This window comes from Mytilus edulis, unplaced genomic scaffold, assembly GCF_963676685.1.
Source record: "Mytilus edulis unplaced genomic scaffold, xbMytEdul2.2 SCAFFOLD_341, whole genome shotgun sequence".
Taxonomy (NCBI): Eukaryota; Metazoa; Mollusca; class Bivalvia; order Mytilida; family Mytilidae; genus Mytilus; species Mytilus edulis.
This window is the reverse complement of record NW_027268835.1, coordinates 2,574-28,646: the sequence shown is the minus strand read 5'-3', so window position 1 is coordinate 28,646 and position 26,073 is coordinate 2,574. Positions and strand designations below refer to the sequence as shown.

General features: G+C 32.4%; 1 long non-coding RNA gene across 1 annotated transcript; it reads right to left on the bottom strand.

Annotated features, from left to right (window-relative positions):
• Window positions 1-20,893: 20,893 nt before the first annotated feature.
• LOC139508708 (uncharacterized) lies at window positions 20,894-25,413 on the bottom strand. Its single transcript, XR_011661419.1, has 3 exons — window positions 25,116-25,413; window positions 22,332-22,419; window positions 20,894-21,636 (listed from the first exon to the last, which is right to left on the bottom strand). It is a non-coding gene; the product is annotated as an uncharacterized lncRNA (long non-coding RNA).
• Between the last annotated feature and the right edge of the window lie 660 nt (window positions 25,414-26,073).

Here is a 26,073-nt window from a genome sequence, read left to right as displayed (position 1 = left end):
ATTTAGGGTGCCTTCATGTCCTCCTTTTATTCAAAATTTTGATACGTAACAAAATTTCAGTAGTTTTGATACCTTATATTGACTTGTACAACAAAATTATATGACTGCATCAACTAAAACTGACCATATGTGCACTTTAATTTGTAAATCTATATACCAGCATAGTAAATCAGCCATATTTGTTATGTCGGGATTCAATGTATATTACAATGGACAGCAATATTGCTATACAATAACAACAATTTTTTTTTGCATATATTTAGGGTGTCAGCATATGTCCTCCTTTTATTCAAAATATTGATACGTAACAAAATTTCAGTAGTTTTGATACTTCCTGCTGACTTCTGCAACAAAATTATTTGACCATGTTGACCAAAACTGACCATGTGTGCACTTTTTTTTATAAATCTATATACCCGCATAGTAAATCAGCCATATTTTTTCAAATTTTTGTTCGCATAAATTTAGGGTGCCAGCATGTCCTCCTTTTATTCAAAATTTTGATACGTAACAAAATTTCAGTAGTTTTGATACCTCATATTGACTTGTACAACAAAATTATTTAACTGCATCAACTAAAACTGACCATATGTGCACTTTAATTTGTAAATCTATATACCAGCATAGTAAATCAGCCATATTTGTTATGTCAGGATTCAATGTATATTACAATGGACAGCAATATTGCTCTACAATAACAACAATTTTTTGATGCATAAATTTTGGGTGCCAGCATATGTCCTCCTTTTATTCAAAAGATTGATGCGCAACAAAATTTCAGTAGTTTTTATACCTCTTGCTGACTTGGGCAACAAAATTATTTGACCGTGTTGACCAAAACTGACCATGTGTGCACTTTTATTCATAAATCTATATACCAGCATACTAAATCAGCAATTTTTTTCAAATTTTTGTTTGTATAAATTTAGGGTGCCTTCATGCCCTCCTTTTATTCAAAATTTTGATACATAACAAAATTTCAGTAGTTTTGATACCTCATGCTGATGTGTACAACAAAATTATTTGACTGCATCAACTAAAACTGACAATTTGTGCTATTTTTTTTTCTAAATCTATATACCAGCATAGTTATTCAGTTATATTTTTTGTCAGGATTCAATGTATAATACAATGGACAGCAATATTGTAATACAATAACAACAAATTTTTGTTCGCATAAATTAAGGGTGACAGCATGTCATCCTTTTATTCAAATTATTAATACGTAACAAAATTTCAGTAGTTTTGATACCTCATGCTGACTTGTCCAACAAAATTATTTGACTGCATCAACTTAAACTGACCATACATGTATGCGCACTTTAATTTGTAAATCTATATACCCGCATAGTAAATCAGCCATATTTTTTATGTCAGGATTCAATGTATAATACAATGGACAGCAATATTGCTATACAATAACAACAATTGTTTGTTTGCATAAATTTAGGGTGTCAGCATATGTCCTCCTTTTATTAAAAATATTGATACGCAACAAAATTTCAGTAGTTTTGATACCTCCTGCTAACTTGTGCAACAAAATTATTTGACCATGCTGACCAAAACTGACCATGTGTGCACTTTTTTTTATAAATCTATATACCCGCATAGTAAATCAGCCATATTTTTTCAAATTTTTGTTCGCATAAATTTAGGGTGCCAGCATGTCATCCTTTTATTCAAATTATTAATACGTAACAAAATTTCAGTAGTTTTGATACCTCATGCTGACTTGTCCAACAAAATTATTTGACTGCATCAACTTAAACTGACCATACATGTATGTGCACTTTAATTTGTAAATCTATATACCAGCAAAGTAAGTCAGCCATATTTGTTATGTCAGGATTCAATGTATATTACAATGGACAGCAATATTGCTATACAATAACAACAATTTTTTGATGCATAAATTTAGGGTGCCAGCATATGTCCTCCTTTTATTCAAAATATTGATACGCAATAAAATTTCAGTAGTTTTTATACCTCTTGCTGACTTGTGCAACAAAATTATTTGACCGTGTTGACCAAAACTGACCATGTCAGCACTTTTATTCATAAATCTATATACCAGCATACTAAATCAGCAAATTTTTTCAAATTTTTGTTTGCATAAATTTAGGGTGCCTTCATGACCTCCTTTTATTCAAAATTTTGATACGTAACAACATTTCAGTAGTTTTGATACCTCATGCTGACTTGTCCAACAAAATTATTTGACTGCATCATCTTAAACTGACCATACATGTATGTGCACTTTAATTTGTAAATCTATATACCCGCATAGTAAATCAGCCATATTTTTTATGTCAGGATTCAATGTATAATACAATGGATTGCAATATTGCAATACAATTACAACAATTTTTTGTTTCGCATAAATTTAGGGTGCCAGCATGTCCTCCTTATATTCAAAATATTGATACGTAACAAAGTTTCAATAGTTTTGATACCTCATGCTGACTTGTACAATGAAATAATTTGACCGCATTGACCAAGACCAAAACTGACCATATGTGCACTCTAATTTGTAAATCAATATACCAGCATAGTAAATCAGCCATATATTTTTTTATGTCAGGATTCAATGTATAATACAATGGACAGCTATATTGCAATACAATAACAACATGAACAACAAATTTTTGTTCACATAAATTTAGGGTGCCAGCATGTCCTCCTTTAATTCAAAATATTGATACGTAACAAAGTTTCAATAGTTTTGATACCTCATGCTGACTTGTACAATGAAATAATTTGACCGCATTGACCAAGACCAAAACTGACCATATGTGCACTTTAATTTGTAAATCTATATACCAGCATAGTAAATCAGCCATATTTGTTATGTCAGGATTCAATGTATATTACAATGGACAGCAATATTGCTCTACAATAACAACAATTTTTTGATGCATAAATTTTGGGTGCCAGCATATGTCCTCCTTTTATTCAAAAGATTGATGCGCAACAAAATTTCAGTAGTTTTTATACCTCTTGCTGACTTGGGCAACAAAATTATTTGACCGTGTTGACCAAAACTGACCATGTGTGCACTTTTATTCATAAATCTATATACCAGCATACTAAATCAGCAATTTTTTTCAAATTTTTGTTTGTATAAATTTAGGGTGCCTTCATGCCCTCCTTTTATTCAAAATTTTGATACATAACAAAATTTCAGTAGTTTTGATACCTCATGCTGATGTGTACAACAAAATTATTTGACTGCATCAACTAAAACTGACAATTTGTGCTATTTTTTTTTCTAAATCTATATACCAGCATAGTTATTCAGTTATATTTTTTGTCAGGATTCAATGTATAATACAATGGACAGCAATATTGTAATACAATAACAACAAATTTTTGTTCGCATAAATTAAGGGTGACAGCATGTCATCCTTTTATTCAAATTATTAATACGTAACAAAATTTCAGTAGTTTTGATACCTCATGCTGACTTGTCCAACAAAATTATTTGACTGCATCAACTTAAACTGACCATACATGTATGCGCACTTTAATTTGTAAATCTATATACCCGCATAGTAAATCAGCCATATTTTTTATGTCAGGATTCAATGTATAATACAATGGACAGCAATATTGCTATACAATAACAACAATTGTTTGTTTGCATAAATTTAGGGTGTCAGCATATGTCCTCCTTTTATTCAAAATATTGATACGCAACAAAATTTCAGTAGTTTTGATACCTCCTGCTAACTTGTGCAACAAAATTATTTGACCATGCTGACCAAAACTGACCATGTGTGCACTTTTTTTTATAAATCTATATACCCGCATAGTAAATCAGCCATATTTTTTCAAATTTTTGTTCGCATAAATTTAGGGTGCCAGCATGTCATCCTTTTATTCAAATTATTAATACGTAACAAAATTTCAGTAGTTTTGATACCTCATGCTGACTTGTCCAACAAAATTATTTGACTGCATCAACTTAAACTGACCATACATGTATGTGCACTTTAATTTGTAAATCTATATACCAGCAAAGTAAGTCAGCCATATTTGTTATGTCAGGATTCAATGTATATTACAATGGACAGAAATATTGCTATACAATAACAACAATTTTTTGATGCATAAATTTAGGGTGCCAGCATATGTCCTCCTTTTATTCAAAATATTGATACGCAATAAAATTTCAGTAGTTTTTATACCTCTTGCTGACTTGTGCAACAAAATTATTTGACCGTGTTGACCAAAACTGACCATGTCAGCACTTTTATTCATAAATCTATATACCAGCATACTAAATCAGCAAATTTTTTCAAATTTTTGTTTGCATAAATTTAGGGTGCCTTCATGACCTCCTTTTATTCAAAATTTTGATACGTAACAAAATTTCAGTAGTTTTGATACCTCATGCTGACTTGTCCAACAAAATTATTTGACTGCATCATCTTAAACTGACCATACATGTATGTGCACTTTAATTTGTAAATCTATATACCCGCATAGTAAATCAGCCATATTTTTTATGTCAGGATTCAATGTATAATACAATGGATTGCAATATTGCAATACAATTACAACAATTTTTTGTTTCGCATAAATTTAGGGTGCCAGCATGTCCTCCTTATATTCAAAATATTGATACGTAACAAAGTTTCAATAGTTTTGATACCTCATGCTGACTTGTACAATGAAATAATTTGACCGCATTGACCAAGACCAAAACTGACCATATGTGCACTCTAATTTGTAAATCAATATACCAGCATAGTAAATCAGCCATATATTTTTTTATGTCAGGATTCAATGTATAATACAATGGACAGCTATATTGCAATACAATAACAACATGAACAACAAATTTTTGTTCACATAAATTTAGGGTGCCAGCATGTCCTCCTTTAATTCAAAATATTGATACGTAACAAAATTTCAGTAGTTTTGATACCTCTTGCTGACTTGTACAACAAAATGATTTGACCGCATTAACCAAACTGACCATATGTGCACTGTAATTTGTAAATCTATATACCATGTACACACATATCCGGACACTGTACAACTGTACAATTTTCGTTAGAATATTCTGCGGAAAAAGAATAGTTAATCCAATCCAAACAAGTAGAATAACAATGAAAAATCACAGGCACTTGTTTCTATCCATACGTAGGTCGACTATCCATATAAATAGAAGAAGATGGCTAACGAATTTTTTTAGGTCAATTCACTAAACCATGTTCAAAAGTTCAACTACCATCTTTTCAATGTATCTACTTCCGGTTGACATCGCAGTAAATTTATTTTGTTTTCATTGACTCAGTTTCTTTCCCCTAATTCTGATACGTCTTTTACCTCTAAAATAAAAGATCGATGAAATTCTTTAGAGTTACCATATACATTTGGAATTCTCTAGTATTATCGAATTCATTCAAATTAGTTCTGACTTTCTGATTTTTTTAATAACAACGATAAATGTACTTATTTCGGTGAAATTTCATCTTTAAAAATATATTGATAATGAAAATAATAAACTGGTAATTTTACAGAATCATTTCGTTTTTAAAAAGATAGCATTCTGCCCACAACCGGAAGTAGATACATTGAAAAGATGGTAGTTGAACTTTTGGACATGGTTTAGTGAATTGAGAGTAGATTACCGTGAAGAGGAACACTGTGGGGATTATGAAATTAGTTTTGTTTTAAAGGAAAATATTCACTAAATCGAGTCATATAAGGTAGGGATTTTTAGCATTAAGTTGAAGGGTAGAAAAAGCGTCCCAAGCGGAGACTGTCGTGACCTAAAAAAAATTTCGTTAGCCACCTTCTTCTATTTATATGGATAGTCTACCTTCGTATGGATAGAAACAAGTGCCTGTGTGAAAAATCCATGCATGTATAAATGCGTAAAGTAAAAATTAAGAAGGGACAGGTAAAAAACGGGGAACGAAGTAACGTCGACAAAGATGTTGATATCCCATGATATACGAATATTGTTCCGATGCGTTGGATAACCCTAATTTCTATCCGCCTTCTAATTAAAAAAAATATGATAGTTCGATCTATGTAATTGACTAATGTTTATAAGAATATATTAAATAAAAAAAAAGAAAGAATTGTGTTGTTATGAATAATGTCTAGTAGAGTATAGCGAGTAAGGAAATTTGCTATCAGAGGCCTTCTTGGGAAGAACAATGCGAATGTTGTTTATACATATTTTAATAAAGCTCAAGTCTGATATGAAAAGTCGCAAAAACATTTCATAAGCAGACATGTCCCCAGGTCTGGTCAGAAGCAGACCTGTCCACAGTTCTGGTCAGGAGCAGACCTGTCCACAGTTCTGGTCTGGGGCAGACCTGTCCTCAGGACTGGTCAAAAGCAGACTTGTCCACAGGTCTGGTTTGGAACAGACCCGTCGATAGGTCTGCAGCAGTCATAAAAAAGCGGACCGTAGTTCTGGTCCACCGTAGACGAAGTTAACTTGCTGGTTTGCTTAAAAATTCTAAAGTTAACTTAAAAAGCAGTCAACAAGTTAGCTCTAAGTTAACTTTTGTCAAGGTTAGGACCGCACCCATCTGTAGGTCAGTATTTTTGTGATTTTTTTAATACATTCACAAGGGTGGGCTCTTGACATGACATTGCAGCTTTATCAAACCCTGATAAGAATTGTACCCATGTACCATCAAGTTTTTGCTATAAAAAAATCTTGTGATGGCAAACCAGGGTTCGCGACAAAACAATTACCCCAAATAAAACTACCTTGGGAAGATACATGTACCTATTTGGTATGTTGTAGTCGTGCATCTCATGTCGGAAGATTGTTGTCAATTGTTCTTGTCTTCTGTGTGAATACATGATTGTTTTCTTAATTCATTCACTATATCAGATTTACCAGACCGATCATTCCGAAGCATACAGGTGGAAACCCAGTTGAAATAGAACAAAAGAATTGAAGCTCTTTGTTAAAGAAGGCGATAAATGCTTACTGTAATGTTTACTAGTAACAATAGTAATAAAAATTCTAAAAGTTAATAGAAACAAATAAAACGACAATTTCTTCTCAATTACGGAGTGTTATCTTAAAACCACCGTTTGCATAAGTTTTCAATTTATCTATTACATAGAAATACAGAACAATTAGATATCAAGTCGACGACATGGGTATCTATCAAAATGGATGTAGAAAATGCATAACCTCCGATTTAAAAAATTTTTACCACGGACGGAGAACATATCAATCTTTTAGTTCAGTAATTTTCGTATCTGCCCTTCCATTATGTGACTGAAGAAAAAATTCCAAAAGATGGGTAACAATTGTATCGAAAAGTGAAAATCGAGTGCACCTTTTTATGTTTGGGCGTGTTTAAGGTGTATATTTTGTCTTTAAAATGTACAAAGCAAGAGTATTTGATATATCATCTCGCTTCAGATTCTATCATTTTTATTTATCAAAGCTACAGGTTGACTTTATAACATATAAAAATCACAGTACGAAAAGATGAAACGTACTTATCTATAAATGAATCACAAAAATAGAGTAGGTGTGTTCGAATAGTCGAAAATTCCACCTGACAACCGGTCAGACAATAAAGTTCGGCGGCTACAAGCATATTTCAGACGAATTGTGCACATCCTGCTATAAGCATGAAATTTGGCATAGACCTTCCTCAACTATTACTATTTTATTTCAGATAGGGAGGCATTTGAAAAAAAATGTATAACTTCCGGTCAAGATATATTAGATATTTTTATATGTCTTCAAAAACCCTTCCATTACGTGACTGAAGAAAAAATTCCAAAAGATGGGTAACAATTGTATCGAAAAGTGAAAATCGAGTGCACCTTTTTATGTTTGGGCGTGTTTAAGGTGTATATTTTGTCTTTAAAACGTACAAAGCAAGAGTATTTGATATATCATCTCGCTTCAGATTCTATCATTTTTATTTATCAAAGCTACAGGTTGACTTTATAACATATAAAAATCACAGTACGAAAAGATGAAACGTACTTATCTAATGAATCACAAAAATAGAGTAGGTGTGTTCGAATAGCTATTTTTTTTTACTAAAAGTACTTGACGACAGTCTTTCAAGTTGGATGATGGAAATGCATATCTTCGAAAAAAAAAAGTTTTGTGTGTGATAACTAATGTTTATAATCTTTCAACCACTGAAAATTTTTAGTCTGCCCTTCCACGAAATATTAATTAGAATTTTATTAAATGTTTAAGAATTTTCGAAAATTCCACCTAACAACCGGTCAGACAATAAAGTCCGGCGGCTACAAGCATATTTCAGACGAATTGTGCACATCCTGCTATAAGCATGAAATTTGGCATAGACCTTCCTCAACTATTACTATTTAATTTCAGATAGGGAGGCATTTGAAAAAAAATGTATAACTTCCGGTCAAGATATATTAGATATTTTTATATGTCTTCAAAAACCCTACTCGGTAAAATCCAACATGACGGACGTTGTACTAAAATAAGCTATTTTTTTTAGGGAGGGTAATTGAAATGTGTTTTAACGTATTGCTACTATCATAACAATGTGCAGTAACTTTCTTTGGTGCTTCTCATGGATACAATGTATAAGAAATCTGTTTTTAAAACCCCTACTTCCGGTAATATCAAAAATGGCGGACATAGAAATATCAATTCATTATTTAAATATTCATTTTTTTTTCAAAATGTAAAGAAAATGTTGTTTTTTGTGCCGGTCATTAAACTTTTGGCTTTACGTTATCTCAAAACTCCTATTCTATAGACACATTTTTCAAGATCTGACCTAATTATCATGTGCGCTGCCATTGATCTATCACGTGGTGCTGCAGCCATAGCACTAATGATAGATAACGCACGTGCTTTAATCACAACAATATCGATCTTTTGTTTACATTTTTTCCCCACTATTTTCTTATTCGTTTTGTTATGTAGAGTGAAAATAAATACAAAACGGGTGGTGGGAACTCATGTTCAGTTCATGGTTGTTCCAATAATCGGAGAAAAAAAAATAACTTTATGGAAGAAATCAATGTGTGAATTACATGGTGAAATGCACGACCATTGTCCGTGTTTAATTCCTTACAGACTTCATGTAATGCCATCCAAAGAATTAATACGACTTGAGTGGATTAAATCTTTAAATCGGAAAGATCTTCCAAAAAATGTATATGTATGCTCTGAACATTTTATTGACGGAAAACCTACGGATAGAAATCCTTCTCCTAAGTTAAAGATGGGGTATAAAAATAAGACAACTCCGGGTAGAAGAAAAATTTTAAAACATCAATTGTCAGTGAAAAAAAGAAAACTGGAAACTGGTGATTCTGATTCCGATATGGAAATAACAGAATTGGACACTACCTTAGAAAGTGAACCAGGCGCAGGTACGCCGTACGAGAAATTACCGGAGGCTATTTGTAGTTTTAATGTTATAGAAGCTTCATCTACTGTTAGTACACAATATCTTATATCGGACTTCTTACCGCAGAAAGATCACACGTACGGGAAAGAATGGACCGATTTTCAGACTAAATCCTCTCAAACAAATATAGTTTAACGGAAGAAAAGGAAGTTCAAAGTAAATCTGACGGAGCAACTATGTTTGCTGCTCAAAACTTAAAAACGGACAATGACGCTTTATTGTATACAGGGGTCACAAAAGAAGTCTTTTTCACGCTGGTGAAATGTTTTACTCCTTTCAATACATTCAGTTTTCAATTAGAGGTAGCAGATCAATTACTCCTTGTGCTCATGAGACTTAAGTTAAATTTAATTTTTGACGATCTATGCAGAAGATTTGGTATATCAAGTGGTTTAGCTTGCAAAATATTTAATTCATGGATTCCTGTGTTGGCAGATAAGTTAAAGTCCTTGATTGTTTGGCTCCCTAGAGAAGTAATAAGAGACTGTTGTCCCGAATCATTTAGGGAAAATTATCCCAGAACTACCTGTATCATTGACTGTGCAGAAACATTTATTTAGAGACCAACTAATTTAAGGAGTAGGGGTGAAACGTACAGCAATTACAAGTCCCATAATACAGCTTAATATTAAGTAGGGATATCCCCACATGGACAAATTATGTTCATATCCAAAGCTTTTGGTGGTCGTGCTAGTGATAAATTTATTGTAGAAAAAAGTGGATTCATGAATTACTTGCTTCCAGGCGATGAGATAATGGCAGATCGAGGCTTTACAATAGATGACTTATTGTTTCCATTACGTGTTAAGCTGAACATTCCAGCGTTCACAAAAAACAAACCCCAGTTAAGTGCAGAAGATGTGACAACCACTAGAAAATTAAGCAAATGTACATGTATTTATATATATTATCAAATATGCATAAACTTTACAAAAGCTTTGCTCATCATCAGACGGTCATCCTGGATCTCATTAACTAAACATGGTAGAAGTTTTTTTTACATAAAAAGTTTTTAATCTGGTGACTTGGTTATTAACGTAAGTCTCGTTATACAGAATGTCAATATATTTATGTTCATCTACGCCCAGCCATACAAGTAACTTGCACTGTTTTAATCCCGTACAATACAAAATGAGCTGAACTTGTAGGTAAATTCCTCTGCTCCCTTTTTCCTTTACAACAAGATCTCCATTTTCATCTTTTCCGACATCATATTTTCCAAATTCAAATAGTTGATCTAATGTTGACCAACTAGAAGAAGGCACTGGACACTTTATTTCTAGAAGAGTTTGTCCATCAAAAATTCCATCTGGACTTGCGGACAACCAGTTTTCTTGTTGTGACACACAAATGCCTTTCTCTTGGACTTGATGTCCATTAGAGTTCAGATACACTTTTGCATCTATTTCTCCCTGCTGGCAATGTTTAGTGAATTTATTTCCAACAAATTTTGGATGTAAATGTTCACGTATAAAGTTCGTGCTGTCTGTTGTTTCCTTAACCGGCACTTTGTGAGCACTGCTGGCAGTTATTCTTAACTTTCTACAGTCTTTCCATAATAAGCTTTTGGACTGAAGTGTTGTTTCAGTCTGTAATCTAACTACTTGAGAAGCCGTCAGGAACACATATTTAGAAAGAAACTCCACACATTTAGCACATTATGACAAATCATTATGTTCACCATGAACTTGTTCAATACTTTCTTGAGTACGAACTGACGGATTACTTTTAAAGCTTTTGTTCATGATTTTTCCTTTTATTTCGAATACAGGTAGCATTGGTGAGGCATTGGCGGCTTCTTTAAATTCCTCTTTAGAAACATAAAATGGTGTATCTCGTAGTCCAGGGACATTTTCATTACCCCTCGTATTTTCACCAAGTTTTGGTTTTTTTTCAACTGAATACTGACAAGGGGCTTTGGTTCAATGTTCCTGGTAGTTCCTCTATTCCACTTGGCAGTTTCGTCTGTGCAACTTACTCCAGTCATGCTATTTCTCACAGCATACTCGATCTTCCACAATAATGCTCCGACATGACTGCATGAAAGTCCTAAACCAGCCATGCACGTACACCTGGCTTGTTCAACTGCACTTTCCCCTGTGCACATAACATAGGCATCATTAAGTCTACTCACAGTCTGGGATGATCGGACACTCGCCTTCATAAATATTTTGTTATCTGTTGCATTGAAATGCAATATTTTTCTACATTTCCACTTTGAAAATAATTATAACTCTGTAAGCTCTTAAAGTTTTTCATTGTTTCCCCATCAACTGCCTTTGATCTTATCAAGTAGTTATAAATGTCACCGTACATTAAATTTGGCCAACTCCTCATATCGTCATTCCAGTCCTTTATTTCTTTGAAAATATCTGGCATTGAACTTTTAACACAATGTTTAACTTCAGTAGACATGATGAGGATGAACTAACTTGTTTATATTTTTCTCGTTACGATTGAATGCTTTGTTTACGTTTTTATCATTACTGTAATGGCGGACGTGATTATAGCGCGCCCAGCGGCGAAGATTATTACTACGGGTGATAATTGAAAAAAACGTGTCTATTCTGTTGTAAATGTTTAAATGCAAAGTTGACACTTCCGGTAAAAAATCTGGCGTAAATTTCAAAGATGAGTCCTCAATCCATATCTTCGATGTAGAGTTTTAGATAGATTGATTAAAACAAAATAAAATCACTATTATAGTACTAAAACATTTTTAAAATTAATACTTTTTTGGCCAAAATACATGTTTATTTACAGTCACCAACACATGCACACAAAGCAGTGCACAGGGGACCCAATTTTCAACATTAACAACGACCGCAACATCCTTTCTTACATCCACAATGTACACGCTTCTGACCAGACTTGGGGTAATTGTAATTGTAATCGTTAATTAGCTGTAATTGATTATAATTTTTTAAGTAATCATGGTAATCAGTAATCAGCCAAAAATCTGATTACATGTAATTTAATTTAATCAATTACTTTTCAAAATTGCCCTGTAATCCTGATTACTTTTTGATTACATTCCGATTACAATGAACAAAATCTTAAACTGTGTTTATGGTCAATAAATGATTTTTTTTTTATTCTTATTTAATAAATATTTTTAACATGTTAAAAAAGTATGGTTTGCTTTATAAATCATGTTAATTGATTTGTATACTTCAGTATAAAGTAAACTGTTACAGTATTGAAAAGTCACTATTAGCCTAAGAAGATACATATATAATACAATTTTATGTCTTTGGTCTCAGTAAAAGATATTGTACATTTATTCACAATTTGAAGATGTTCATATATTTGATAAAACTGTTATATTTATGTAATATTATACTTTTCTATAACCCTGAGCTATAATCTTTTGGTATTATTGTGATGTTTGTCAACTTGAATTGACAGGTAGGAAACCAATTAGGTTTGTTTTTATTGCAATTTCTAATTGAGTATTTAAAGATTAATCAGACATGTGAAAATTTATCCAATAAGCACAAACTAAATTAAAGGTTGACAAATATCTGGTTTAATCACCTGGTAAAATAAGCAAATTGTTGTACTTGGACTGGACATGAATGCTTTGATTTATAGTACTTGTAATTTTGTTTACAATTTGATTAAACAATTCTATTAAAATTTGACATAGTTTTCAACTAGTAACTTTATTTCATCCATATCTTAACATCCATAAACTGCACCTTGAAATACATTTAAAGTCTGGAAGATGTCAGAAGACAAACAGCTAACTCTTTGTAAAGCTATATTCAATTGAAGTCTAAATAATTCAGAGATCAATGATGGTAAAGTGTAATGGGTCTGACCAGTGACACAATGTTCATGTATATATGTAGTGAACTTTTGTGATTTATTAATTAGATGAAGTTTGAAGTTATCATTTTATAATATTTAACAAAATCTTTCTAAAGAGTGCTATAGTTGTATTAAACGTTTAATTCATTCACATCATTCAAAATGGTTATATTTTTAAATTCATTGTAATCAGATGTAATCATGATTACTTTGCTAATGTAATCATTAATTTAATCATACACTTTCAGAAATGATGTAATAATTAATTTAATTTAATCGTACAATTGACAAAGTAATTGTAATTTAATCAATTTAATACATTGAAAGTAATCGGACCCATCTCTGCTTCTGACAAAATAATGAGACCTCAGAAAGAGTTTTTAAAAGGATCCTTTTTGTCCCATCGCCATCCATTAGCGCCTGGACTGGGTAGCATAAGATCCATGTCCATGCTCGTGCCCCTAAACACCTGCCCTAGTATATTGCACGTTTTACATGCGAGAAAAGACTAGACCAAGTTGAGGAAATAGCCTCAATTATCCTTCCCTTTTGCGCAAATATTTATTTTCTTGCTTCGTTCGTTAACTGCGTTAGCCCAATCTGATAAGTTTGTGCGATCTTACAGTAAAACCCAGTTGATTGAGGTTGATCAAACACCATTCTTTATGTTAAAGTCACATCTTCAAATGCAATCAATGTCTCCCACGCAGTCTTTTGTCTTTTCAAGCAAAGAGAGAACCGTATCACAACCGGTAAAAGCATTGATCACAATAAGTGTGTGTGATCACTCATTGCCTAGTACATTTGAAAGGCCATTATTAGATATTAATCCAAACACAATCCATAGTTGGTCTACCCTTATGTCACGGAATAGCGAAACAGTAATGACAGCATCATCAGTAACGACTGTTCGAATCATGACTCGTTTAAGTTAGTGATTTACTGCACCAGACACATGCACCATGATTCTAGTGTCAGTCTCTTAATGTGAACTTAGTGCTAAACTTGAAATACATCACGTGGTGGATAAGATAGAATATCCTGGGCATTTGTTGCTACAACTACTATACTCATCAAAGATTTAATCCACTCTTGTTACAGTTGTTTATGTAGAATGTAGATCTTGCCTCTTGTAGCAGCCTTCAAACTATCAGTATTGTCTATGTACGCATCCGAGACTATATCCACTATTGTAACAGTTGCAAGGTGTTTCGTAACCAGTATGCTGATTGGGTATTATGTCCTTACCTCAATAAAATACCTTGAAACTGTAACACGAGTGAATGAATCATCAGATGCGTATGGTAGTTGTAGCAACAAATGGTCAGGATATTCTATCTTATCCACCACGTGATGTATTTCAAGTTTAGCACCAAGTTCACATTAAGAGGCAGACACTAGAATCATGGTCCATGTTACTGATGCAGTGAAACACGAGCTTAAACGAGTCATGAATCGAACAGTCATTACTGTTTCGCTTTTCCATGACATAGGGGTAGACAAACTATGGATTGTGTTTGGGAGAACAAAAAACTTTGAATATATATCTATCAATGACCTTTCAAATGTACTAGGCAATGATTGATCACACACACACACTTATTGTGATATATGCCTTTACCGGTTGTGATACAGTTCTCTCTTTGCTTGTAAAGAAAAAAGACTGCGTGTGAGACATTGGTGGCATTTGAAGATGTGACTTTAACAGAAAGAATGATGATTGATCTACCTAAATCACCGGGGTTTTACTGTTAGATCGCACAAATTTATCAGATTGGGTCAACATGGTTAACGAAGCAAGAAAATAACTATTTGCGCAAAAGGGAATGCTTATTAAGGCTATTCCCTCACTTTGGTCTAGTCTTTTCCAGCATGTAAAACGTGCAATATACTAAGGCAGGTGTTTATGGGGACGAGCTTGGAATTGGCTCTTATGCTACCCAGTCCAGGCGCTAATGGATGGCGAAGGGACAAACATAATCCCTTTTAAAAAACTCTTTCTGAGGCCTCATCATTTTGTCAGAAGCTTGTACATGTGGATGTAAGAAAGGATGATACGGTCGTTGTTAATGTGGAAAATCGAGTCTCCAGTAGACTGCCTTGTGTGCATGTGGTGGTGATCGTGAATAAACATGTATTTTTGGCCGAATAGTAGTAGTAGTTTTTAAAATGTTTTAGTAATTAAGTGATTTTTTCTTGTTTTTATCAATCTATTCAAAACTCTACATCGAAGATATTGATTGAGGGCTCATCTTTGAAATTTACGCCAAATTGTTTTTTTTACAGGAAGTGTTAACTTTGTACTTAAATAAACTCATCATAGATTCCAGGACTAAATTTAAACATTAACAACAGAATAGAATATTAAGTGGTTTAACTTAAAGCCAAAAATGTAATGACCAGCACAAAAACAACATTTTCTTTACATTTTGAAAAAAGTTGAATATATAAATAAGAAACTGATATTTCTATGTCCGCCATTTTGGATATTACCAGAAGTAAGGGTTTTAAAGAAATATGTCTTATCCATGAGAAGCACCAAAGAAAGGTTCCTGCACAATGTAATGATGGTCGCAATACGTTTAAACATATTTAAATTACCCTCCCTGAAAAATAAGCTTATTTTAGTACAATGTCCGCCATATTAAATTTTACCGGAAGTAGGGTTTTTGAAGACATCTTATCTATATTATATATCCAAAAGTAGTAAAAAACAAAGGTGTGTACCAAATATTATGATAGTAGCCTGATTATAACACCCTTTCCAAAGTAGCCTTCGATATTGGTCTGATTTAAGTATGAAGACCGCCATTTAAGATTTAACCGGAAGTGCGACATTTTTTTCAAATGCCTCTCTATCTGAAATAAAAGAGTAATAGTTGAGGACGGTCTATGCCAAATTGCATGCTTGTAGCAAGATGTGCACAATTTTTCACAAAGCCGCCGTACTAATAGTTTTAAGTTGAATCAATGCAGACAAGATCATTAACTGATGCTCATTAGCTAGTAGATACATTTGTCTTTTAAAACACAACTGACATATAAGGATCGTAATGGTGCTATATGGATAAAGTTATCGGTTGTTTGTGGAGTATCTTAGTCAAATACAACACTCTGGTATCTTCCCTCTCATTTGAACATAAGATCAATAATGCATACATTGTAATGTAGCTATCAACTGCAGTATTTGCAATGGGGTTGTTCTTTTCAGTTACAATACCAGCTTGTATTATTTTGTCAGGGAAAAAAGTAACTTATTTTCTAGACGCAAAAAATTTCGCCAGTTCCCAGGAACAATTGATTCATCTTGAACTCGGGGTAAAGCTATTATCAATGTCCAGCAAATTGTTATTATATGTCCATCGTGTCCAATATTCTGTTCGAGACGACAAATTATATAGACAGTTTGACAGAATTTTCTAAGACAGATTGTACCAATTCACTTATCGATATTTTCATCTTTTGAATGACTCGCAAAATACAGTGATTTTAGTATTTTTGTCTTTGGTTGTTTCTCCTTATTCAGCCATAGACTGACGTTGTTTGATCGACAAGGCGTTAGTCTCGCGTCTATAACTTATATCAATAACACATATCAATACTGTCAATTTAAATAGCAGGATTACAAAACAAGGAGATTGTTTGACCTTTCTAACCAGCACATTGTAAATTCTAGATTTTCCTCCTTATTATAAAATAATAGGGTTTGACAATAAATTGTTAAGTTTACATGCTGTAAATAAAATAACTTTATGTGCTCTGGTTGTATTTGTAAAATGAGACGCCTAATCTGCTGTACTATGTAATTTAACCTGATCATTAACCTTAACACTGGCAATCAACTATCGTCTTTTAAGCTACAAAGGGCTTTGAACGTAGCCATTTCTATGCATAGGCCGCCGAACATCTTGACAAAGTTTTCCTCACACTAATAGATCCGGTTCTAGTTTTATACTGTGAGAAAGGGTTGCTTAAAACCATCATCAAGAGTTTGACCTGGATTTGGCTGTCTAACAGCTCTACAAAACTCCGTCATATGAGTGTTAAACTTCAGGGAATTTGTGTCCTATGTGCATATGGACGTTATTGAAATTACTATAAACAATAAAGTGAAAGGAGAGGCGATGATACCAAAGGGACAGTCAAACTTATTGATTGAAAAAAAATGACAACGCCATTTCTAAAAAACAAAAGACTAACACTAGTAACCCGAATTTAACTTGAACGGACAAAAACGTGTTAACGCTATTTAAATGAGATTGATCGTTTATTGATAAAGATTGACAAAAATTAAAAATTATATTTAATTCATATCAATTCATATCAATTCATTTTAACGCCAGTCAAATAGATTTCGCTGCGGTGAATCAATTGAAATCAAGTTGCTGGTTAGTTGCGTTAAACTAATAGGCCACGCCCCCGTTAAACTATTTCAAACATCCATTAATTCGTTTTAAACATGGATGAGACCCGAGCTTTTTACAGGTAAATCACCCAAGCAAAACGACCTCGATGTATCTATCGTTTTTTGTTTCAAACTTTAAATGCGTAGTCTTATTAAGTCACATGCTCCACAATTTAATTAAACGAACGTATAATACACGTGACATTTTCATATATAAGACATTTAAATAAAAACATTAAAATATATATGCACGCTTGGTTTAAAAATGTCAAACTAGGGAATCTGTTGAAAATAAAATAGTTAGATGGATAACATTAATTTAATTTGCTCAAATGTATTCCTGTATATTTACCGTTTCTCTTTTCTCTTTTTATGTTTACTATATTGTACTCGTAAATCAAATGTAGACATGGAAACTACACAGCAATTATTTATTGTGTACATAATTTAAATCGATGTATCTTATATTTCCGGTAAGCAACAAATATTCATTATCTTGCCGTATATTGATATACGGAAAAGCTTGTAATGAAAAACAAGGTGTTGATGAATTGAATAATAAAATTGATGAAGACAATGTTGACGTATGTTGAATATGATAAACAGAAAGTCATACCCAAAATTATAAATGAAGTAGCAGCCCACTGAACTTTTAAAACTGTGTTAAATTGTAATACCGGTCACTGGCCAAATCGGGCGTTAATTGTGGAAGAGAAGCAAATATCAAACAAAAATATTGTTCTTACGATTCTGTAAAAAGATTATTGTGCTGTCATGCACCCTGACGTACTTGTAATAAATGAAAATATATATATGAGATAAATTTTAGTCTGCGATAACGATGGGTAAGTTGATTTAAGTTTAACGACCTAGACTGGCTATTTATCGGCATACTCTCACGTTTTTTAATGTTTTAAAAGAAAACATATATTTACGTTTTGGGCATTAAATATAAGTCTACTTACCAAATTGAAATGAACATAAACATTGTTAAAAAAAATGGAAAAGAAACATTCTGCATTGTTGTTTTCATATAATTTTATTTCCTATATATTTGAGCGGAAATTTCTAAGTTAAAACTGATTGTAGTATAGATAAAATATTTCATCTAGGTGCTCTCGTTGAAGTTCGCGTTACATATTAAAATGAATTTCATTGGTCGGAACGTTTGCAAACTTTCAATTCAATACACATTATAGAGTCCAGTTCGGCAAAAAAAAATCAAATTAAGACTCTACTTTGTCCGATTAAACAAACAGAATTTAGAAAAATAACACTTTTACGATTCTTTCAACCACGACCAAAATATCTATCTTTTTCTCCGCTGAAAATCATTACTATTTCATATTAGAACAAGTCAAAAGTTGCCGGAGCCGGTTGATTTATGATGCATACGAAACTTTAATAATTAATTATACGGTTTGTATTTTTCCAAATAACTACTATATCCGATAAAAATCGAAAAATACATTATCGGTTAAAACTACCGATTTTTCTATGAGACAAACATTATCCTTATATGAGTCAAATTTGCAATATAGATTCATAAAGGACAAACCATATCCTCGTGTTTTTTATGCAACACTAGTAAGCATAGTTCGTCTGTTCTCGCTTCAAACCAAGCCATCATAAATACACCAGAGATGACTAAAATGAAATTCTTTTCGCTTATTGAGATTTTTTGGTAGGTATTAAGCTTCAATTCGACCATTAATTACCGTAAATTTTCGATTTTTGCAAAATTACGAAAAATATGTTATAATCCTTGACCTTCCCGAAGCTTAAACTTCGTTTAGTCGATTGTATGAAAGTTTTTTTTAAGAAACCGGTCTTTTACTGCAAAAAAAAAAAAAAAAAGATAAAAGCGATTTTTGTTTGAAGTAACGAATCTCATTCTTACAAGAAAATGAAAGTTTTCGTGTTTTAGGTTGTGCTGAAGCAAACGTAAAAGTTGAAATAAAAATTACACTCCGAGATTACACTAAAGACATTTCGCTAGCACACATGGGACTAGATTTATTAATTGTTCATTTGCAAGTCAAAATTAATAATAATGCAAAACAAATGATAAAACTTCCCAATTTAAAATTGAGAAAAAACCGACAGGAAACCAAAGTACAAAGGTACGGCATTTATTTAAAAACAATCTCCATCCAACTTCAAAATGTGAGGTAAATCGATTAGCTTACGCTAGCCAAGCAACCAACAGACAAAATAAATCTTGCCTCTCCGATCAAGACTATCTATAGACACGGAATAAAAAATAACGGAAAATAATAGCATGTTAGAAAGGTTACAAACACATTTATACAAACATGAAGCAGCTGTTTTTTTACTGAACTGGTCAGTGGTATTACAAAACTAGGGTTTCAAAAAGATGAAGAAAAAGAAAAAGACATTTAAACATGCTAAAGTTTCTGAAAAAGCAAATCAGACATAGTGTTTAACTGAAATCGAAAAAAAAAGGATCATGATAGTCTATAATATGTAAACATTTATTTCAGAAAGCCAACAACAAAATGAAAGGAAACTATGTATTAACAGTCTCCGGGACAAGTTTGCAATTCCGCTGAGTGCAAAAGTTGTCACCTTAATTTTTGGAGTTAAGTCAAAACAAAGTTGATAACTTGGTTGGTATTGGTTCCCTGATATTTGTCCTAAAAATTTTTGGATCTAGCACCACTGTTGAAAAAGTTATGCCCCTTTTTTCAACAATTTCCTCAGAGGAAAAGTACTTTTCCTCAAGGGAAATCAAATTTCCCTGAAGGAAAAAGATTTTTCCTCAAGGGAAATTGTTTTTTCCTCAAGGGAAAAAGATTTCCCTTAGGGAATTTGCTGCATAATTATTTCCTTTGAGGAAATTCTATTTCCTTAGAGGAAATTCTTTTTCCTTAGAGGAAATTCTTTTTCCTTTGAGGAAATTTGCAGCTTCAAATTTTCCTTGGAGGAAATACTTTTTCCTGTGAGGAAATTTGTAGCTTCAAATTTTCCTTGGAGGAAATACTTTTTCCTGTGAGGAAATTTTTGACAAACACTTTTCCTTAGAGGAAAATTCAAGACAACAAATTTCCTCTAGGGAAATCATTGTTCTTCAAATTTCCTCTAAGGAAATTTCTGAAGATCAAATTTCCCTTAAGGAAATGTTTTCCCTTATTTTTACTTGTTGAACATTTCTTCACTACACCATGTATACAAACAGTATGAATATAATAATAACAAGACTGTATAATTGATGCAAATGATATTTAAAACTTTAATAAATGTTTGACTCAACATTTCAATGACATTGAAAATAATACAGTCTGACTGTTTAGATCTAGGTATTGTTTATACTTTTTTTATAAATTTAACTTTGATTTATAATTTTTTTTGGAGCAAATGCTTCTATTTTCTTTGTAATTGTTTCAATGCGATACATTAATAAGCAACCAATTTGAATGTCATACCATTTGTGGTGTTCTAAAGAATTTGTTTATATATTTGCAGATTAAATAATAAAATAAACACTTTTCGTGTTATTTTAAATTAGAATTTCTTCTGTTTCAGCTTGTGTACAGTTATTCAATCCACTACGTAAGAATTCAGTGAATACATTATTCCATTCACTAAACAATTCCCTTCAATTCTAAGAGAAATCATTTTTGAAAATTGTTCTTCTGTTCAATGATCTTCTTCTGTATATTTGATATGAGGGAGCGATGTAAATGAGTGGATAAAACTGGTGTTCCTTTTTTCAACAACAAAATAGTATTTGTTCAGCATTCTCCTTTCTTTTGATTAAGATATGTTGTTGCTTTTATGCAATAGTGTTTTTGTGTATCTATGATAGAACTCCATTTTGTTTATGGTCATTATCATGTGATAATGTTGAAATTTCCTATTTCTTTTTTGCAGGAAAGCACACATTCCATTTCAAATTAATCCAATTATGCACTATGTAAATAAATTTCAACTATAAGTTTCCTCTTCAGTAATGAACTATTGATCATGAAAACCAAGATGTCTGATCACCTATAAATACACAAAATAAACAAATAAAATGTTATAAATGGAGAGAGAAACAGCAATAAATGTTTTTCATGTGTATCTTTCCTTATTAAAATACATTAAGTAAACTTGATCTCGAGAAAAATAAATAACTGTGATGTAGACTAGAAAGTATAAAATGCCAAATAAAGTATTCACGAAAAATTAGTTGATTTACAGAAGTAAAGTCCCTGTTTGCAGGAAATTTACATCATTGGTTGTCTGGTAGAGAGTTGTCTTATTGGCAATCATACCACATCATATTTTTATATAACCTTGCCATATTCCTATTGTGCCTGTCCAAAGTTCAGAGCCTGTAGCTTTTGTCAGTTTAGTCTGACACTAACATTTAGTGGTTGTTGTTGTTGTTGTTTCATACCGGTCATATTTATTTTTTGTAATTTATTTTGTTATAAACTAGGCAATAACCATGATTAGTTTTACAGTTTGGATTGTTTCAATGTTTCATCTTTAGGTCTTTTATAGCTGCCTACTTTGACTATAGTATAGGGTATGGATTTTCTCATTATTGAAGGTCGTAACAGGCCTACAATTGCTTTCTCAAAGCCATGATAGTTTTCATATTTAATATACCACATCTTTTAATTTTTATAGTAATCATGATACTAGTAATCATCTTTCAAGTTCAATAACTTTTTTAAAATTAAAAGGTGCCTTACCATTTAGGTTTAGTTGGCTTCTGCAAATTTTACATTGCCTATCATTTCTGCTGTATATAATTTCTCTGTATCTTCTATAGTTCTTGTCCTATACATAAAAGAATAAAAGTTGAATGACATCTTGCATCAATATTTTTTTCTGTTTAATGTACATTATGTATATTAATGTGTGTTTAATAAAAATCTAAACCATGAGTGCTTGATAAGCTTCTTGCCCTTATAGCTGGTCTTTAAGCTTTAAATGAATTTTAATGATCGACTAAAAAACTATGAGCACTGTGCAAATAAGACCCCTGCCCTCCCCAAAAAAAAACATGCACAAACAGTGGTATTTATTGACATAAAACATGTATATAATTTGGCTCCATTTATAGATATATATCTCAAGTGACTATAAGTTTAAGGCTGTGATTTTTTTAACAAATCCATAAATTTCTAAAACCTTTCAAAGTTTTTGAAAATGGACAATTTTAAAATAACTTTGCAACAACTAAAGTTCCTTAACTCTGCATCTTATAAAAAAAATATACATGATAAATAGGGAATGATACTCCAGCTTGCATATTATTCAAAGTTTTAAAGGAACATAACTGAAGAACGGTAAAAGTTTTACTACCAAAATTTGAAATTGATCTGATTAAAATTGTGATAAAAAGTATTTTTTTAAAGTTTAATAAAATTTGGTTGAGGGAAACTTAAGTTAGAAGGCCGAAACATTTTTTTCCATTTTTAAAGAACATAACTATAGAATTTAGTAAAAGAGACACTACCAAAATTCAAACTTAATCTGTATTTTGTGATGATAAGCATTGTGTATTGATTTCATAACATTTGGTTGAGACAAACTAAATTTTAGAGAACAGGAAACCAAAAATTCAGCATATTTTCCCCATTTCTAAAGGGGCATAACTCTGATACTCTAGTACAGTAACACTGACATCACCAAAATTCAAACTTGATATGAGAATTGTGATAACAAGCTTTTGTAAAAGTTTAATTGAATTTGGTTGAGGCAAACTAAAGTACTATAAGAGAACAAAAAACAACTTTGGGACAGACGGACAAACGATCTGACAAGTGTTAAACATTATGCCCCCTCCACTTTGGGTCATAACAATAAAAAGGGAGTTTGTCAAGATATAAAAACAATTCACCAAAGTTTCATAAAAATTTGTGAAAGCATTCTTGAGACTATCCTAATCCCAAGTCATGATAGTACAATGACATAAATCAGATTTTTTTTTAAATTAAAAGGAAAACTATCATGTTTATGTTATACAAAAATAATTCACCAAGTTTCATGAAAATTGCTCAAAGCATTATTAATAGTATACGTACTGGAAAAATCCCCGCTTTTATGAATAAAATCCCTAACTTTAAATTAAAAATTTAAAATCCCTAAAAATTAAAAAGGAGCTTAATTATCATGATTATATCAATAGATAATTCACCAAAGTATTATGATAATTTTATGATTAATGTATTCTAATTCCAAGACTTTCTAAGACATGGTTTGTTTGAATTAAAAAAGTTGGAATAAAGTACCTGCTAGAATTCAGGAGAATTAGACCAAATCAGGCTATCTTCTAGATTATCAGACAATTGACTGTACATAGAAAAGGAATTTTCTTTTTTCTTTTTTCTTATTTAGCTATTTGTTATCTCTGTCCTTAATATATACTGAACTAAGCCATTTTTTCACATTTTTTTTTTGTTTTTTCTCTCTTGTGACTTGTTATTTAACATAACAAAAAAACCAAAGGCAATGAAAGAGAAACTGACAATGCCAAGGCAAAACATAAGATGCAGAAAAGAAAAACAAAACAAAACACTAAGCAACACCAACATCACCAAAAAACTAGTGTTGAATTCATGTGCTCAGTCAGTCAGTGAGAGTTCGCAGATCCTGACCTACTATATCTATGATTAAAAACCTAAAAATCATATAGTTCTAAACATATTTTGTAAATTTATACTTGATTAAAATGTTGTCATAAATAGCATAGACACCTCTGAGTTTTGAGAACCACATGTGTTAATTGTGCGAGTATAATCATTGATAATCATGCACAAGATTGACTTTTAAAAGCCTATATATTGAAATTTTCTGAAAATATTGCATGCATTTATTAATATGACCAATTTCAAGAAATGCACAAAGATGTGAGATGGTTTATATAATTGTAATTTCAGGAATTTACAGTAAAGGCTTTTATCCTCACTGCATTTTGCACTTTTCCTAATTCAGGAGCCAGAAGTTATGGCCTTTGTGACCTTTGTATGATTTTTATTTTAGTTTCTTTTTTTTATATTGAAGAGTTAAGTATGACGTCCATTATCACTCAACTAGTATACATTTTTGTTTAATGGCAAGCTAAAGCATGCCTCACAGGCACGGATCCAGGGGGGTGGGGGGGGGGGGGGGGGGGCTGAAGGTTGGACATTTGGAACCCCCTTTCTTTATTGGACGATCCATGCATTTGAATGGGGACATGTAGTTGGACACACCCCCCCCCCAAAAAAAAAATTGTCCTGGGTTAGGAACCCCTCCTTTATATGACTAGATCCACCCCAGTCTCAGGTTGCGGGATTTTCTCGTTGCAATGAAGACCCATCGGTGACCTATGGCTGTTATCTGCTCTTTGGTCATGTTGTTATCTCTTTGATACATTCCCCATTTCCATTTCCATTTTCTTTTCGGTTCTATTATAAATATTAGAAACGAGTTTGGCGCCTTTACAAAAATATAATTGTCTGTGCTGATAGGGGAGTATGTGTGCATACCAATATTTAAATTTTCTAGGCCTTCTTTTTGAATATTTTGTGCATTTCTTGGTAAAATACTGTCAGACCTCGAGTGCTGTTGTTTTACAAAAACGGTCAAGTAATGTAGGGGAAAGAAACTAACTAAAAAGACCAAAATAAGCCACAACTAATGGGGGTCTCATTGGGGGTTCTGTTCACGGATCCCGCTTAGTTACTACTTATTTTTTAGATTCTCGCATGATGCCATCCCGCGTACACTATGTAAGTGAACAATTCTGCTATTTTTGTAATTTCCCATGTCCCGCTAAACTTCATTTCGCGTTTTCACGGCACAATAATTTGAGGGAGGATATGACCTTTATCGGGACTGCGGGATCGGGTGTTTTTAAGCTCTGGATTTCGGGATTGACCCTTTCGGGATACGATAATTCTTTTTTCGAATTTCGGGACCTCTGGATTTCGTGTTTTTTAAGCCCGGGATTTCGGGATTTCGTGTTTTTAAGCTCGGGATTTCGGGATCAGTACCCGTCCTACCCTCCCTCATAATTTGACTTTCATGTGTCACGTTTACAAAAAATACGCCTCGACAATCCCGAGTCCCGCTCAGACCCCCCTTATAGATACATAATGAATAGTTTACTATGTAGTCAGTAGTCGGGTCAAATACACATGTATACACTTTTAGACGACCTTAGATTCATTTCACAGCGAAAATACTCATTTATATTGAACATTTTAGATCACTTTACATTTAGATTTTATAACTTTTAAAATAAAGACCATATAGATTTAAGATCATTTAATCGAAAGATTATAATTTGTCAATGCGCAACTGTAACCAGGTACTGAATTTTTTTTTTGCATGCGTTAAGTTAAAAGTGCCGGGAATAGAAAAGCAAGTTAAACTTCTCATCTGGGCTTTTTAATAAGTCTGTATACCGGACCTCTTCTCTATTTTGGGATTGAAAAAAAATCT